Source organism: Genypterus blacodes, unplaced genomic scaffold, assembly GCF_046128005.1.
Source record: "Genypterus blacodes isolate CSIRO-AG114 ecotype Tasmania unplaced genomic scaffold, CSIRO-AGI_Gbla_v1 ptg000039l_1, whole genome shotgun sequence".
Lineage (NCBI taxonomy): Eukaryota > Metazoa > Chordata > Actinopteri > Ophidiiformes > Ophidiidae > Genypterus > Genypterus blacodes.
The window spans coordinates 185,420-201,733 of record NW_027466852.1 but is presented as its reverse complement, the minus strand read 5'-3'; positions in this window follow the sequence as shown (position 1 = coordinate 201,733).

Sequence of the window (16,314 nt, the reverse complement as noted above, 5' to 3'; positions counted from 1 at the left end):
CATTATGAACCAGTGTATCACCTTTTTCTCCGAAGTCAGCTGAATGAGAGTTGGTACGCCATACTATTAACTTTAGGAATTATGTCCATGCTCCTTAATGCTCATGATTTATTTTTCCATCTGATCCTACTCAGTATAACTACCTCATGGTGCAAAGCTCCAGTAAACCCCTGCAAATTCACCATCTGCCTCTGCAGCTGCAACAATACTGCTTGACATGCTGCTTGGATGCCTATAATGACTAATGCTGAATAGACTGCGTACATATATAATTTACTGCCTTGCATTGTATATATGCATTATAGACAGTTACATAATATTTAGCTGCATACAGTGTCTTTGCATCATCTGCAAAGTCCTGTTTCACCTGCAACCCTCTACCTGGACATACTGTACTAGTACGCACTAACCATAGAGGGCTTTGTCTTTCATATACAACACACTATTTCATCACACACGCACACACTCACTGCCGCACAGACAATCCATAATGGGGCGAAACATCCTTGTTCTCTACAAAACGTGCATGTGATGCAAATCTGTACATTTGAAACGTAGGCCACTGTGTCTGTATGAATGCGAGGAGTCACATCAGACTGCCACTGTGATCAGAGTCTCACTCAGATGCCATGCTGGTGTAAATGTGTATTTCAGAATAGTCTATTTTCAGAGGCTGAGGTGTGTATGTGTGTGTGTGTGTGTGTGTGTGTGTCAATTGTAGTAGTTGCAATGTTCATCTGAAGCCCACTCAGAGTTTCCACTGTAGGTTGTGAAGGTCTTTATTGTTCTCCCCAGCGGCATTGATTTGGAAACAGCTCCAGGCAACCCCAAGGCTCCAACTTTTGTTCCTTTATCTTGTGTTTGTGTGTGCACTTGCATCCACAAATGTGCCGGTGTGTGTGTGTGTGTCAGTGTGTGTACATTTTCATTCGTGTTGGTCTCCCTCTCCAACTGCTTCATCTTGATTAGCAGCTCCTAACTTTGGATGAAACGTCAGTCGGAATAAAAAAAAAAAAAAAAGGAGGAAAGTGAAGGAGCGCGGAACTGAACGTTCGTGGGGTCGTGTGATGTTTTGACAGAATTCTGAAGGTGATGTAGTCTGGCCCCCAAAAATGAAAGCGTTTAGGATTGGAGAGAGATTTGACAGTAAAAAAGGTCCAGGATTGATCATAAAGGAACGAAAGGAAGAGGGAATACAAGAATATGGAGAGCAATGTGGATGGGGTAATATTAAAGAAGATGAAATCATAACGTATGATGCTGAATTATAAAGGTCCATCAAGGCCAATGGGCATGATATAAGTACCTCCTCCTGGTATGATCATGCAAACTCAAGTCTAAGAGCTCTTTATGGATGAGCATTACTTCCACCATCTCATTTTGGTGCCTCAGGGCCGTTTGCGAGGTCTGCACTCCCATCAAGATGGCCAAACCATAACTGATCTGCCATGATTTCCAAATATGCATATTTTGCTGTCTTGACAATTGTCCTCAATATTTTATATCCCAGCCCTCACATTTATCTCATTAGTTGAAACAGTGATCTTACACTCGGACCCCACTGGTCCATGCCTGTTCCTCTTTGATCATCTCCAGCTGGGCTCTGCTGTGTCCTGGGGTTAAAATGAGACCTCTAAAGGTCTTTTGCTAAGGATCTGGCAGTAGTTCATAGAGTAATGCTCAGATTTTGGTCCTGTTGGGACAGCTATATGTCTGTGATCTTGACCTGGCCTCCTGGTGCACAGGGAACCTTCCTGAAAGCAGGTCCATGAATGATTGATCACAATGGGTGGTACACCAGTACAGATAGCCATTTTGTGCTGAGTATTTCCATCTTCAGGATGGATTGCATGGCCCTGCCAACCTAAGCTTCTGGTCAGCATTCCAGTGCCAACACACAGGCAGCTAGCAAAACTTTGTTGGATACTCCATGACAAGAACTGCAAAATTGATGGAGAAAATGTGTTCTGACCCAAGTGTAGTGATTCAGCTGCACACTATCGTCAGTGCAGGCCAAGATGTCCCGAGCTTAAATACTGCCTCTTACTCTAGTTCCATACTTTGCTTTGAAGAATACATTGTAAAGATGAGAAATGACACAATATTGAACCAAATGGGAAATTACATATCGTTCTTCGCTCTGTTTACCTTTGCTCGTATCTCACGTCACAGCATCTCTGTGCTCGGGCTTCAATTAGTTTGGAAGAGCAGTGGGTGTTTCGGCGAGTGCGAAGTCTAGGAATGTGGCGCGCAACATAACAAGAGCAGGTCTCAAACAAAGCTCTTCATCTTTTAGAAGGCTTTCTGTTCTCGTTGCACGCACACACACATATACACGTATACACACGCATACACACACACACACACACACACACACACACACACACACACACACAGGACACACAGGACACTTACAGATCTCAGGAGGAAAGCAGCAAAAGCATTAGAGAGCTGCCTCCATTCACTTCCATCTCTCATTTCTTTTTAATACCACCTACTTGCTGTAGTTTCCTCTCTTTTTCGTCCTCTCCTATAGCTGTTACTTTACCAGTTTGCAGTGCGTAAAATATATTCCTAATCAATCAGTGAATGATTTTTAGCAGAGTTGGAACGATGTCCTTAACACATGGACACATTTGTGTGTGGGTGCGGGTATGTGTGTTACTGGATGTTTGATCATGTCAAACCCGTATACTTGCCTTTTCTTCTCTCCTTCCTCATCCTGGCTAACACAGCTGGCTGCCTCATATCCATTAAGAAGTGCTCTGCAGCTCCATTCCTTTGCTGGGTGTCACAGTGCACTGAGCACTGTGTGTGTGTGTGTAGGTGTGTGTATATTTCCAGTTTTGCAAGGACAGTGAATATGTGTCTATCTGCTCTGCGTTGGAATGTGTGCGGATGTCTTGGTGTGTATATGTGCGTGAGTGTGTTGGTGTTGGTGTGTGCCCTTCAGACTGCTCACGCTTCATTTGTCTGCTGAATGAGACTAGAATCTCTCACTATTCACCAGAGAATCCTGCTGAAATCTCTCTCCAACAGGGTACTGCTTCAGTAAGCACTCTTAATGGTACCCCAAAATGTGTGTGTGGTATACGTTTGCAAATGTGCTTGTTTAAGTCTTCTGTCTGTATGCATCTGTATCTGTGCTGGTGTTGGAGTGTGTGATGGCATATGCACTTGCAGTACCTGTTTTGGGACCAACTGGTCTGTATTAAGAAATTACATTAACTCTACGAGTACTGTACGTGCCCGTGTGTGTGTTTCTTACATGCATATTCATGTACAAGCAGTGCCTGGATGAGCTACTTATGTCGGTACAAGTACATCATTGAGCGCTTAAGGTCAGAGGGACCCAGGAGAGGGAGAAGAGAAGGCCCATCCTCAGAAATATAGATTGGAATTACAGTCATTTCACTCCACGTGAATTCATTTCTCTCTCTTATTCTTCATCGCTCTTTTCTCATTACCCTTCTCTGTAATTCCTTGAACCTCATTTTCACTATTTGCCTGTTTGCTGCATACATGTACACACACACACACCCACACACACACATGTCCTCATCAAAACTACACTGCAAATCCACCCATATAAATGCATCGGGAGCCCTATTTTGTGGAAGGCAATGACAATTTGTTCCAGTGACGTTAGTTTTGATTTGCTAAAGATCCTTTTTATTGTTCTTCCTTGCTTGCTTTCACGGTCTGAGTAGTCTTCAACTCGTGCTGTGATGTTGTTGTTTTGTTATTATGCCTAAATAGGACCCATGCTGGGAAAATTGGCCTGGGTTCAGCACAAGGATAAATGACCAAAAAGGCCTTACAATAAGCACACACATAATGACCTGCGTGTGTGTGTTTTTGCTTGTTGCTACGTGCGTGTGTACGTGTTTGTCTGTACTTTTGTATGTGTGCGTTTTGTCTGTGCGTCTGTGTGTGTTTGATAATGATATCCATGAATAATGCATGTGGTGTGATGCTTTTCATTCAATTTCAGCTCTTATTTTCCCCCAAACAACATTACAGAGGCGGGTCTCTGGGCATTTGGCTGTAAATAAACTCAAACTAATAGACTTCAACTCTGGGCAACACCCGTCTGCAAGCACTCATCAGGGACCACGCTTAACAAACTGCCTCTAGGCACTGTTCTTAGGTCAGCTCTTGTGCATTACTATTGACTGTCAGGGGCACAGACGAGGTTAAGGAAAGCAGACCTGAAATCAGCCGTCTTGGGGCGATTGCTCTCGTCGTCGTAAAGGAGCATAGCGTAGGAACTGAGGAGCCAAAGCTAAACCGATTTCATCTACATGCATAAATTACCACATTATATCGACTAAAGATTAGAAACCCTGCAGATTTAAAATGAATAAGCAAAGCAATGATTAGAGAAATATTTTGAAGGTTGATTGTCTCTTCGGGGTATATTTGTTTCATTTGCAGATAAACAGATGCAGGAATCCCGGTGTGAGTCATGGGGGTTAGTGTTACGCTTTCTAAACTTCTGACTGTGTACGGGGGTGTGTTTGCATGTGTTGGGGGTGGGTGAAAAGGTACGTTACCATACGTGAGTCCCCATCTCCCTTGTCTATGATCTGTGACCTTGTCCTCTCTCATCACTTGCTGCCTGTGACTGCAGTGTGGCTCGGAGCGCTGCCCATCATTCTCTCTCTCTCTCTCTCTCTCTCTCTCTCTCTCTCTCTCTCTACCCACCCACCCACCCCGTATCTCTGCCTCTCCTCTCTGTCTGTCCGTTGCGCTCTGTTGCTCATTGAGGCCCCTGAGCTCCCCCTTTTAGTGCCTGGGGCACCCCGCTCTGCTCCTGTGACATTGAAGGTATATGTGTGTGGGTGTGCTCATGCATGCATGTGTGTGAGTTTTAGGCCATGTGAGGGGAGCCAGTCATGATTTAGCAGACACAGTCACCTGCAGCCTTGCTTAGAGCAGCAGGAATCACATTGTCTCCTGCTAAAGTGTGACACAATGTGCCATTTGCTCTGTAGAAAAGAATATGTTTACGTGTTTGAGGTCAGTTTTCTTTGCAGTGTACCTCTTATTATTGTACTTAATTTAAGTGCATTTTTTCATGTTTAATATTCTCTTGATATCACTTTTTAGCATCAACTTCAATTCATTGTGGTTTGGTTTGAATTGAATTAGACATGTATTGAAGTGCACTGATTTTAACTATAAATTATGAACACTTTAAACACCAACTTCAATATTGTCCCACTGGAAACTGAGGTTGTACGGGCAGTAAAGGAGGCCGCAAACCACGCAGACTATAACACACACACACACACAGACATCAGGTGAAGTAGGACAGAAAGAACAGAATGACTGCAACAGCTAACACATCAGATTGACAGCAACCAAAAATGTTGTTGCAATACAGGTGCAAGGGTGAGATGAATGCAATTTAGTAAATGCACCCTTTAAAAAGTCACTTTTTATTTGAAACAAAAGCTCTGGTGCTGTTCACACAACACATAATCAGTCAAAGTTTATGAAAACACAACTAAAAACATTTCTAATTAAGCAATATTGCACTAGAGAAGACAAAACTGCAGCCTGTTGCCAAGCAATGTGCAGACTGACTGCATGAATGTCAACGGTAACAATGTAATACATCCATCCATTTATATTAAACTCCAATTATACGGCGGAGTAACACAAACAATAAAATGTCTGGTGTATTAGAAATCAGTTCTTTTATCCTTTTGCCCTCATCATCGCTGCTATCTGTTCTACTCCTGATTCTCTTTGACAAATATTACTGGTAAACATGATCAGCGTCTCCTGCAGAGCTCCAAATTCTCTGTGACCCTGCAAGGCCAAATGCTATCATCAACTCCAACTGCTGTTAATGCTTTGGAACATGAAAAAGAGCTCCCAAAGTACAGTCACTCACGAGCCTCATTCATCAAACATGCATATGAATGAGTTGGAACTTATGCTCTCCTTACGAAGTGTGTGTGTGTGTGTGTGTGTGTGTGTGTGTGTGTGTGTGTGTGTGTGTGTGTGTGTGTGTGTGTGTGTGTGTGTGCGTGCGCGTGTGCGTGTGCGCGCGTGCGCGTGCGCGCGTGCGCGTGCGCGTGCGTGCGTGCGTGTCTTTTTCACGATGCGATGCACACTGGACACGGAAGCCCCTGTGGAATGGGATGATGGCGTTAATGCATCTCTAACCCATTTTCCACATGTAAGGATATTCCGGTGTTTTTAAGCCAGACAAAGACACCCCACAGAGAGACCTCATGCCTGCAGAAATCACAGAGCATCTCAAAGACCACCAAGCTTAACATTATGACACGCTGGATTTATAACCTACCGTTCCAGGATGGTATAGATCACTACATTCCATTCTGGTCTTGCCTCTGCCGACTTTGCCTCCAGTGGTTCAGCTGTGGACAAATTCCTTCCGCAATTGCATTGAATTACAATTAGGAAATCAATGCAGTCGTATCTTTCATGCTAGAATTGATTTTCAGATGATATTGGTTTTTAGTTACACCCCTAGTGTCGACATAAAAAATTCATATAAAATGAATATTGATCCGCTTCATTTTTATTTTATAAAACACGCATTTGACATACATAGGATGCATATAATCCTCTTGCCAACTTCCACCACCAGTGCACACATGAAAGCGAGGTGCTTATTAATGTATGAATCCGTCCACAGCCTGCAAAAAGTCTTCATAAATGGCTTGATTATGTACTGTATATTGTAACCATTTGTGAGTCGTAATGGAATAGCTCATAGCTCCAACCTATGCCTTAAGTAAGATAGCACATGGGAAGAATGAGACTCTTGTGAATCATTTATCAGAGCTTGCTATGTATTTTCAGCCACAGAAAGCACTTGTAACTGTAGCTGTGCATTCTAGCAGACAGAGAGGACACTTTGCCTCATGTGTCCTCACAATGGAAATACTCTTTTTGTTCTGTTACAGTAAACCGCAATCACTTATTCATGATTCATTCTCAGAACTTGATTGTTTGTGGTGGAGTGTATGGATGGTTGCATTTGTCTCTTTGTGTTGTATGTTGTATGTGCGGTGTATGCCAGGTGCATGGCACCATTGCAACACAATTGGACTGTTGGTGGAAATTGTCTTTCATAGTGGTGAGCAACATTCTGAGCCATGAATGGTATTTATTTTGGACACACTGATGTGAAAAAGTGTTTGGCAGTGGGAGGATCTGTCCTCTGCTTGAACTGCAAAAAAGTACAACTGGATTATGTCAATGTCTGTTCACATAAAGCTCAGACACACATTTTGAGAAATTCTACCCATAGCAATTCAGCAGTATATCAAAACATCAACCAAAATTCAAAAAACAACAGTAGTATGCTTATTAATATTTTATACACTTGTCATAAGCCCCTGGTACACTTTTCAGCTTTGTGCCTATCACTCTGACTTCTGTCCATTGGGCATCATGGCTCCACAAACCTACATAGTACCTTTCAACAACCTCTGTCATTAACGGCAGCAATCTAACATTAGTGTTGGTTTAAGCAATGCCATTCAAACCAGCACAGCTAGTCTGAGGCGGCGTGACTGCAATCATCACACCAAAATAGTTAGTGGGTATTTAATTCATACTGCATGTGTAGAATCATTGTTTCTTCGTTGTTTACCTCCTCTGTCCTTGCTGATCACAATGACATTGTAAACACATTTCATTATGATCTTTATTGTTTTTCCACTTTTTGTCTCTTTGCCTCTTCCGAGGTAAACATCTCAACATCTAACAACAGTGTAGTTCGAAAGTGGGTATGCCATTATTATATATCGTACAAACAAATATATATACAAATAATACACAGCATGTGTGCTTAAACAAATAATAAAACAAGAATGATTTTGAAATGGTTATTGAATGTATCTTTTAACCTGAAAAACTACATGAAACATATTACTATTTAGTGAATTCATTTTCCTCTCCATTCCTTACGGCTCTCCCATTGTTCCTACCTCTCTTCTACCTGTGCATGTTTGTACTGTACCTGTAGAATAATAATGTCTATAATAATAATACTTTAATAATAGGTTGATAAATTTTGAACAAAAGCAATATATTTTGTTATTGTTTATTCTCTGTAAAAAACAAACACATTTTCCCAGTTCCAGCACTGACTGTATCCTACTGTATCACCAAGGAGAGGAAATTAGTGTAAGTAGCTATTTGATCATATTCTAACACCAACAGAAGGACAACAGGCCTTTCACTGCAGGGATTTGCATACATTGGCTTTCTTGTCTCTTCAAAAGTAGCTTTTGTAATTAAATTCCCGACCTTCTGCAGGGAGGGGAAACATGTCTACATCTGAAGCTTAATCTGTACCTCTAATCGGCCTCTATGCACTCTGGTTTTGATTCTATACTAGCAAATTAAACAACTGGAGGGATATTATTGCAAATGAGAAATTATTTTACATGGGTTACTCTTACTTGAGTTTCAGGTATCTGGAATATTCTGTAAATGGTGTGGAAATCAGGAAGTGTCATGACACACTGTTAGCCCAGAGGGTTACGCCATTATACACTCCAAGTAAAAAAAAAAAACTTAACTCAGTCTGTGGTTCTGCCCCTGAACTATATACATAATATCCACAGAAAGCCATTTCATTAATTCTGAATTGTTTTTTGAATAGACTGGTATTGCTCTGAGAGCCCTGCCAAACAAAACAGGATATGTTGTTATTAAATCCCCAGCATATAAACCATTACCACAAGTAAGAAATGAAAATTAATGAAAGGAAACTCCTTGATGTTTGAGTAAACAATGTTGACATACCCAATTCTAATTCTGGTTACATTTAGTTTTCTTTCTTAGGGGATATACTTTATGCAATCCTGTTTCCATTGCAGTGAAAGTTTGATTATCATAGCTATACCCTCACTCAAACACAAATGAATCCTCTAATCTTGCAGTGATTGTTACCTAATGTCTGCATACATACAGTAGGTCTGATATTCTACTCACGCCATCACTACCTGGGAGATTACCGACCTAAATATATCCCTATTGCAATATTGATCTTATCGATCATGCCTTGGAGTACTAAACGCAATAACAAAGAGAGAAAATATTCCAGAAAGCTTTCCCCTCTAACTTTATTTGCAGGAGAAACGATTCTGGTCCATTTGTCAGGATCCAGTTGAAAGACAGGAGAAAACACCAGGGAGATCTACAAAGGGACTTAAACTTTCCTTTGAGGTTTTTATAAACCATAAAACATGTAGCTGAATCCTCTTACGTCTGCAGTGAGTGGCAGATTCTTGCAGCATCAATCAAAATAATGAATCTGTATTAAATCCAGACGTCCCTCTGACTGACATCCATTTTCGGTAATACACTGACAGAATGAGGGAAAGATGGGAAGAAAATGAAAAATTGAGTGAAAATCGGGATAAAATGTAATGAGAGAAACCAAAAATGAGACACATGTCCATTCTGCCCATTGACCATTTTATGTAATGTTGGCTCAAACTGTCATGGTAAGCTGTATCTGGGCAGAGGCCTCTAACTGGGCTCTAAGGGTTTCTCTGCACATCTTTACAGATCCACACAATGACAATTTGCAAATACATAGCGAGCCAATCACCACGAGTATGGAGAAAGCTCCAGTTGAACAATAGTAGCCCCCACAGCTCCTCATTTATAAAGAAGCAATGTACCTAGTGAACTCTTGCTCTGCAGTGCCTGGGTAGGGGCCAAGGTTCTTCTATCAGAACAGTATATTTGCAAATCATAACATTGCTTTTGCTCCCAAGACCTCCACAATAACTGTCAGCCTTCCTCTTTCTCTCTTACACTAGATTAATTAAAGAGAAGGTTGGGAAAACATGAGCAAATGCACATCTTCAGCAAAAGAGTTTTGTACCCTGGTGACGAGGCTAAATGTGTAGGAGAAAACATTCATGGTTCAGATCCTGCATAAATAAATTAACATGCTAAATACAGATGCTAAATATAGCTCTGTGCTCTCATAAATTATAGAGGCACTGATCGCTGACCATTAGCACATTAGTGCTATGCTGATCTCTGCTTGAACTTAAATTCTAAAGACATTATCACATTTGAACATTGATTTAAGAGTGTGCAGTGATTGACAGATTAGCTGTACCTTTTATTTGCAATGTCCGTAGGAAAGCTACTGAGGTCAAACTGAAGTTCATGTGACACTAGTAATATGAGTATTAGCCACAATATCAACTGACCGCAACTCCAAACATGTTGACTTAAAGGTGGATTTACAGTGGGGCAATGTATCACACCAACCAGGGAATGGACTTAACATTACAGTTTTTACATCAGAGCTGAGATGATTACTTCTATTTCCCTTTATAAATTTGACACGTGACACTTCTATTGTCATCTGTTCCTTTTCTGTAAACCTCTCCACACCTTCCACAGCTAACGATACTTCAAAAGCCTTCAGCCACTGCAAATGTTTATCTCTTTTTGTCTTTCATCACTTAAACCACACAACTACATCTCTCCAAAGAGAGTGTTTAACTTTAACAGTGACAGTTACACCCCTACATCCACTTTGTGTGGAGGAATCATCCTGGAGCATCTGGTCTTACAGAGGCTTACAGAAATCTTCTCTTCTCCACTTTTGCTACTTTCGTCATAGAGGTAGATCTTTGTCATAACTAACAACTCCATTTAGGGCATGAGCTTTTCAACACTGTAGAACACATGCTACTTAAAACAACAATATGCAGAACAGTTGTAACTAAAGGACTACACAAGTTAAAACATTGATGTGACCAGGACCACGGTTTAACCTTTAAAGGGAATATACACTGGATGTTTGTTATTTGCCCTTTATAGTGTAATACAATAGGGAATATGTGTTGAACATCATCAACTGCAAAACCTGATGTTCACACCTAAAGAAATGCTTCCAGTAAGCCAAAGCCATAGGTGAACAGCCTCGGGGTGTTTGTTGTTGATTGGTCCTTTACCTGTAAAACATATAACACACCTCAGTGGATGAAGATAGTTAGTGCACATTTGACCAGCTTTTGTGTTTCACAGCCTGGGAAAATCTACCCCAAATTGCTGTCCATAAATAATGATTTAAAAAACAGGGACACGACCCGAAAGGGACCCAATGAGAGTCACAACTAGTCCAAAATAGACACTGGATAATTACACCTGTTGTAAAATGTAGTCAAGCTGAACAGACCCCCAAATAGCTGATGTTCCATTTGGTTTACCTCCTTGTACTACTCTCTTTCCAACTTGTTCTTCATTACATTACATTACATTACATTACGAGCATTTGGCAGACGCTTTTATCCAAAGCGACTTACATTACATTACCACCCTACGCAGAGGGGGGAGCAATTGAGGGTTCGGTGCCTTGCTCAGGGGCACCTCGGCAGGGGCTCGAACCGGCAACCCTCCGGTTCCCAAGCGGAAGCACTACCCACTGAGCCACTGCCTCCCTTCACAAGAACAAAGAACACCTCCATTTTTCTCTGCTCTTCAGTTCACACTCTCTTACCCCAAAAAGAAGCACATTTTCCTCAGTGGTGGTTATGACACCACAGAATCAGAGCTGATAAGGAGTCTGGTTGGACTGACTCAGGTATAACACTTTGGCACACAGCTTTGCGGCCCACTGTATTAGCACTGACCCAACATGTACCCAGTTAGACTGAATGTAATTTGGATCTTGGCCCACTCAGATCCAAGGTATGAACAGTGTGGAACTGTGAAGACCTCTTGTTTCCAGCTCAGGTCTGACACAGGGGGCTAATTGGAACAGAGCAGACTTCATTGGAGTAGTCGGTGTGCACAGGTGTGCTGCAGCAAGGGGAAATAGATGTGGATCAATGAGATCTAAGGGTACATATGGACAAGTGAGATGCAGATTAACGTGGTTTCGAAGTTTCTGTGGAAGTGTGGAAAGTTTCCATTACAGTTCAATTATAACTAAAATAATTCAATCTGACATGCCCCTTTAAAATAGGATTATAGTAAATAGGTAATACGTGTGGAGTGGCATTATACAACATTGACAACAGAAAATAGCAAGAGGTTTCTGCACCAGAAGTAATGGCTGTGTCAGCCACGACTCCCAAAACTAAAAATTTTCACCCTATAGGCGGATGCAAATTGACCAAAAATGTCAGGCTTAAACTTCACTCCAGCTCCTTTTCACCATTGTGCCACAGCATTAGATCATTTAATTGAGTGAAACTTCTCCAGCTTGACCACTGCAAATGTATCTGCAAATTTATCAGTGTCTGCCCCATTTATCCTCCTCTCTTATCTCTCTCTCTCTCTCTCTCTCTCTCTCTCTCTCTCTCTCTCTCTCTCTCTCTCTCTCTCTCTCTCTCTTACACACACCTGCACATGCTCGCACACGTCTGAGTATAGTTTCCTGTGCTTGCAAACCCACACTACCACTTGGACTTCACAACAATTATTCCCTGGTGCTTAAACCTCGGAAGTGGAGGCTCTCAGCAGGTGATCTCTATTTCACACATGTAGTGGGCACATTTATTTATTTTATTTGGGGGGGTTGGTAGTCCAATGAGAACAACTAAATTTATGCTTGTAAACACTTTTTTGGTGATGTTCGGGGGAAGAGGTGCTTGGATGAACCTGAATGACTAATACACTAATCGATTGTTGAAGAGGGTGAGCTGCAAAATAAATTGGACATGTTGCAATGAAAGCACTTCTCCAACTTTATTAAGAAAATCCCTGCTCACATTAAATTTTTTGCTGCCTCATTTTGCACAAATGCTTATCTGTGAGCACAAAGTATGTGCCTCAACACTCACAGTGACTCTTTCATTTCAACAACTGTCCCCTGATGATTACAAAATCACTTGCAGTGAAGGCTGTTTGTGCGCCGCAGCAAGTAGAATCATATACCTGAAGCAGATATCACTCCTCTCTGCTCTGGTTAATATGCACAAGGTGGCCGAACATGCTCAGCTTGTGCAAAAAATTCAGCAAATTCAGGTAGTTTTATTACAATCAAGGATGAGGAGAGAGACGGAGAGTTACTGCAAAATATCTTGCTTTCTTTCTCAGCAAATGCATGTGTATGGACAGGGCACGTGAACATGCACATGTTCGTTTTTGGAGAGACAGAGAAAGGCGGTGGAGAGACAAATATAAAGACAGAAAATCTGTTTATCTCCTTGTCTTTTGGCCACAGCTGCATTATATGCAAGTGAGCATTCTCTGGAGACTGGTAAAAGAAGTTTATTTGTATAGCACCTTTGAGAGGGACAATGATCAAAATCAAAACACAATCATCACATTAAAATGGGAAAGCAAACATCAATAAAAGGCCTGTCTGTACAGATCGGTTTAAAGACACCATTAAAAAAACCCTATCCTGAGAATCCTGCTGGTTAAGTGTGCGGTCAAAGGTTCACTTATATAGGCAGGAGCCTAATAATTGAAAGCCTGTAAATGAGAGAATCTTGGAATGTAGCCATATTTTACAGGGAGCTAATGCAGTGAAGCGAGAACAGCAGAGATGTGTACTTGATGTATGGTTTGTTCTGCTTAAGAGCCTGGCCACAGCATATTGAACCAGGTTTAGTTTAATGCTGAGTTTGTGAGTCAGGTGAATAGTGAGTAGCAGTTGTCTAAGCAAGATGACACAAAAGCATGAATTATAAACTCAAGGGCACTGTAGGAATGCAATTTAGAGATATTTCTTTGTGAAAAAGAACAGGAATGAGATTAGGACAAGATTTAATTGCTAATCAGGGTAACATCTAAATTTATGGAACACGGCAACACATGTAGTGGCTGTACCTTGAGATAGTGACCTGTGAGCTAAGAATGACCGCAGTCTTGTTACTGTTTATTTGGGGAAACTTGTTTGCCAGCCATTAATTTGCATCAGCTTAACAGCTGTACCTGTTTTATAACCATGACCATGTACTGTTTGGATAAATGTGAAAATAGACATGTCTCAAATGGCCGACATGTCCAAGAGGCAGCACGCACATAGTAAAAAGAAGTGTACCAAGAATAGAGCCCTGAGGAACACCACAGGACCAGAGGAGCTGTTGATGGCAGATGAACACTTGCTGCATCTGAAAAACTCTAGGACAGGATAGCAAATTTTCCATTTGAGTTGTACCTGTGTACCAATTTCAGTATGTGCAGTCTTGGTTATAGGTCATATCTTGCTTTCTGAATAAACACTTTTTTATTCAATGAATATGATAATCTGCTCCTTTGAAGCATCTGGATTATAAATGTAGGTAAAACTGATTCTCTGTCATGGTTCTTACATTTCAGCGGTTGCAGGATTATATTGTCTTGTTGTCGTAGCAGGTGGTGTCAGGTGGTGGCAAAAAGTGAGAAATAGTTTTCTGTTTTTCATTCTGGCAAATAAAGTTAGGTAGTTATTTTATTTCCCACATTACGCACATATCTGCCTCAAGCAGTCACAAACATACATACGCACAAACAAACCAAAAATATTCATACTCTTGAGTCTCCTGTCCTCATCTCTGAAAATGAAATATATTGAGTTGGTAGTACAGACAGTCCCAATTGATAAGTGCCTCAGTCATGCAGAAAAACATCTTCCACAGTCTCATAATGTAGACAAAATGCCATTTACATGATCCATCGCCTCAAGATAATGTCTCCTCTTGTGGGTTTGGAGGTGTCTCTGTATGAGTATTGCTGAGCATATGTGTATTTGTGTGACTGTGTGTGTGGCAAGGACTCCTCTTTTGTCTTTATGTTTTGTAGTTATTGAGGAAAGTATACACATAACATCATCAATTCACCCATTCCTACACAAGATATTCAGGGTCATTTTAAAAATGTTTTCCGATACACTAACTAATTACCTGTTAAACATATACCTTATTCCTATCCTAATATAACTATTGCAATATTGAAGTAATGCAATCAAAATACTTTCTGTCAGTTTTGGATTACATCAATCTCAAATATGCACAAGCCATTAGAAATATTAGTAAGATACTTTACATAGTGTAGGATACAATACAAATAGTTGACGAATACATTAGTCAGCTTTTGGTGGACATACATACATACCTGCCTATCTATCTACAAAAACTAGCTAACATGTGTATATCAGAATGAATAATCTTATTTGACCTAAATAAGATATTATTGGGCTCTTATTTTGGTGGGCCAGCATACCTCCAGTGTGGCAATGAAATGGAACCAACTGACCCGGTGATTAAGTTGTTTCCTCCTTTTTTGAGTGCAGATTTTGGACATGCATTTGTTGTTGCTTAACTTGTATCTTGCCATCAGAGGAAGTGGAACACTTTACAGCCGGTCTACATTTGTGCTGCTGGCTCTTTGTCAAAATCGTGCATGGGAAAGTCTGTGTTCAGACACCATCAGGGTAGAGACTTGGCACCTTTTACATAGTTCATTCAACGGGTCAGTGATGTAGTGAGATGTGTCCGGTGTGCGTGTGTGTGAGAAAATCGTTTATTTTAAGATTTTGTCCTGCTAGTAATTGCCATTTCTTACTTAACGTATCAGTAATCTGATAAAGTATTCTTTTCTGTACCTTTAATGGAATTATCACCTTTTTTAATATCCTGATTACACAACACCACTACATTACATTACAAATGCCCAAGCTTGATATTTCCATTACATTTTGTATTATATGTTTTACTGACAATATTTCCAATGATATTGGGAAACCAAAATCAGTCATTGTTAAACAAAATGAGTCTGAATGTTGAGGACTTTGCCACTCTGTAATGCTCAACTACCCCACAAACCTGCTAAGAGGAACGTCCTTGAATGTTGTTGGAGGGTAGCACTCCACTGTGCCATGACTAAGAGGCTGATAGACGCTTTCACACATGTCACTGAGCTAAATTTAGGAACAGGAAACAAGGTCTTTGGGGTTGACCTCTGATCTTGAATTTGACAGGTGTGAGAACACCTCTGAGGCAGATCACACAGGGACTGTCAAGATATCTGCCTGGGCCGTGCTGCGCCGGTCATTGTGAGAGTGGCAAAAGCAGGTCCATGTATTGCGGCTTTGAATGTTTAGATCATTTCAGCAGGTAGACACTGAAAGTTAGCATATGTAGTTTTATCTGTGTATCTGCATGGATTTATTAGTATAATCCTTTCCCTTAACCCCTTATCCATTCACGTTCATCCCTCTACCTGTCACTAACAATTTCAATCTCTCTGGACATCTGATTGTCTTACTTTGTCATTCTCCCTGTCTCTCTACCTCTTACTTTGCCATTCTCTGTCACACTTTCTCCCTGTCTCTCCTCCCCTTACTTTGCCATTCTC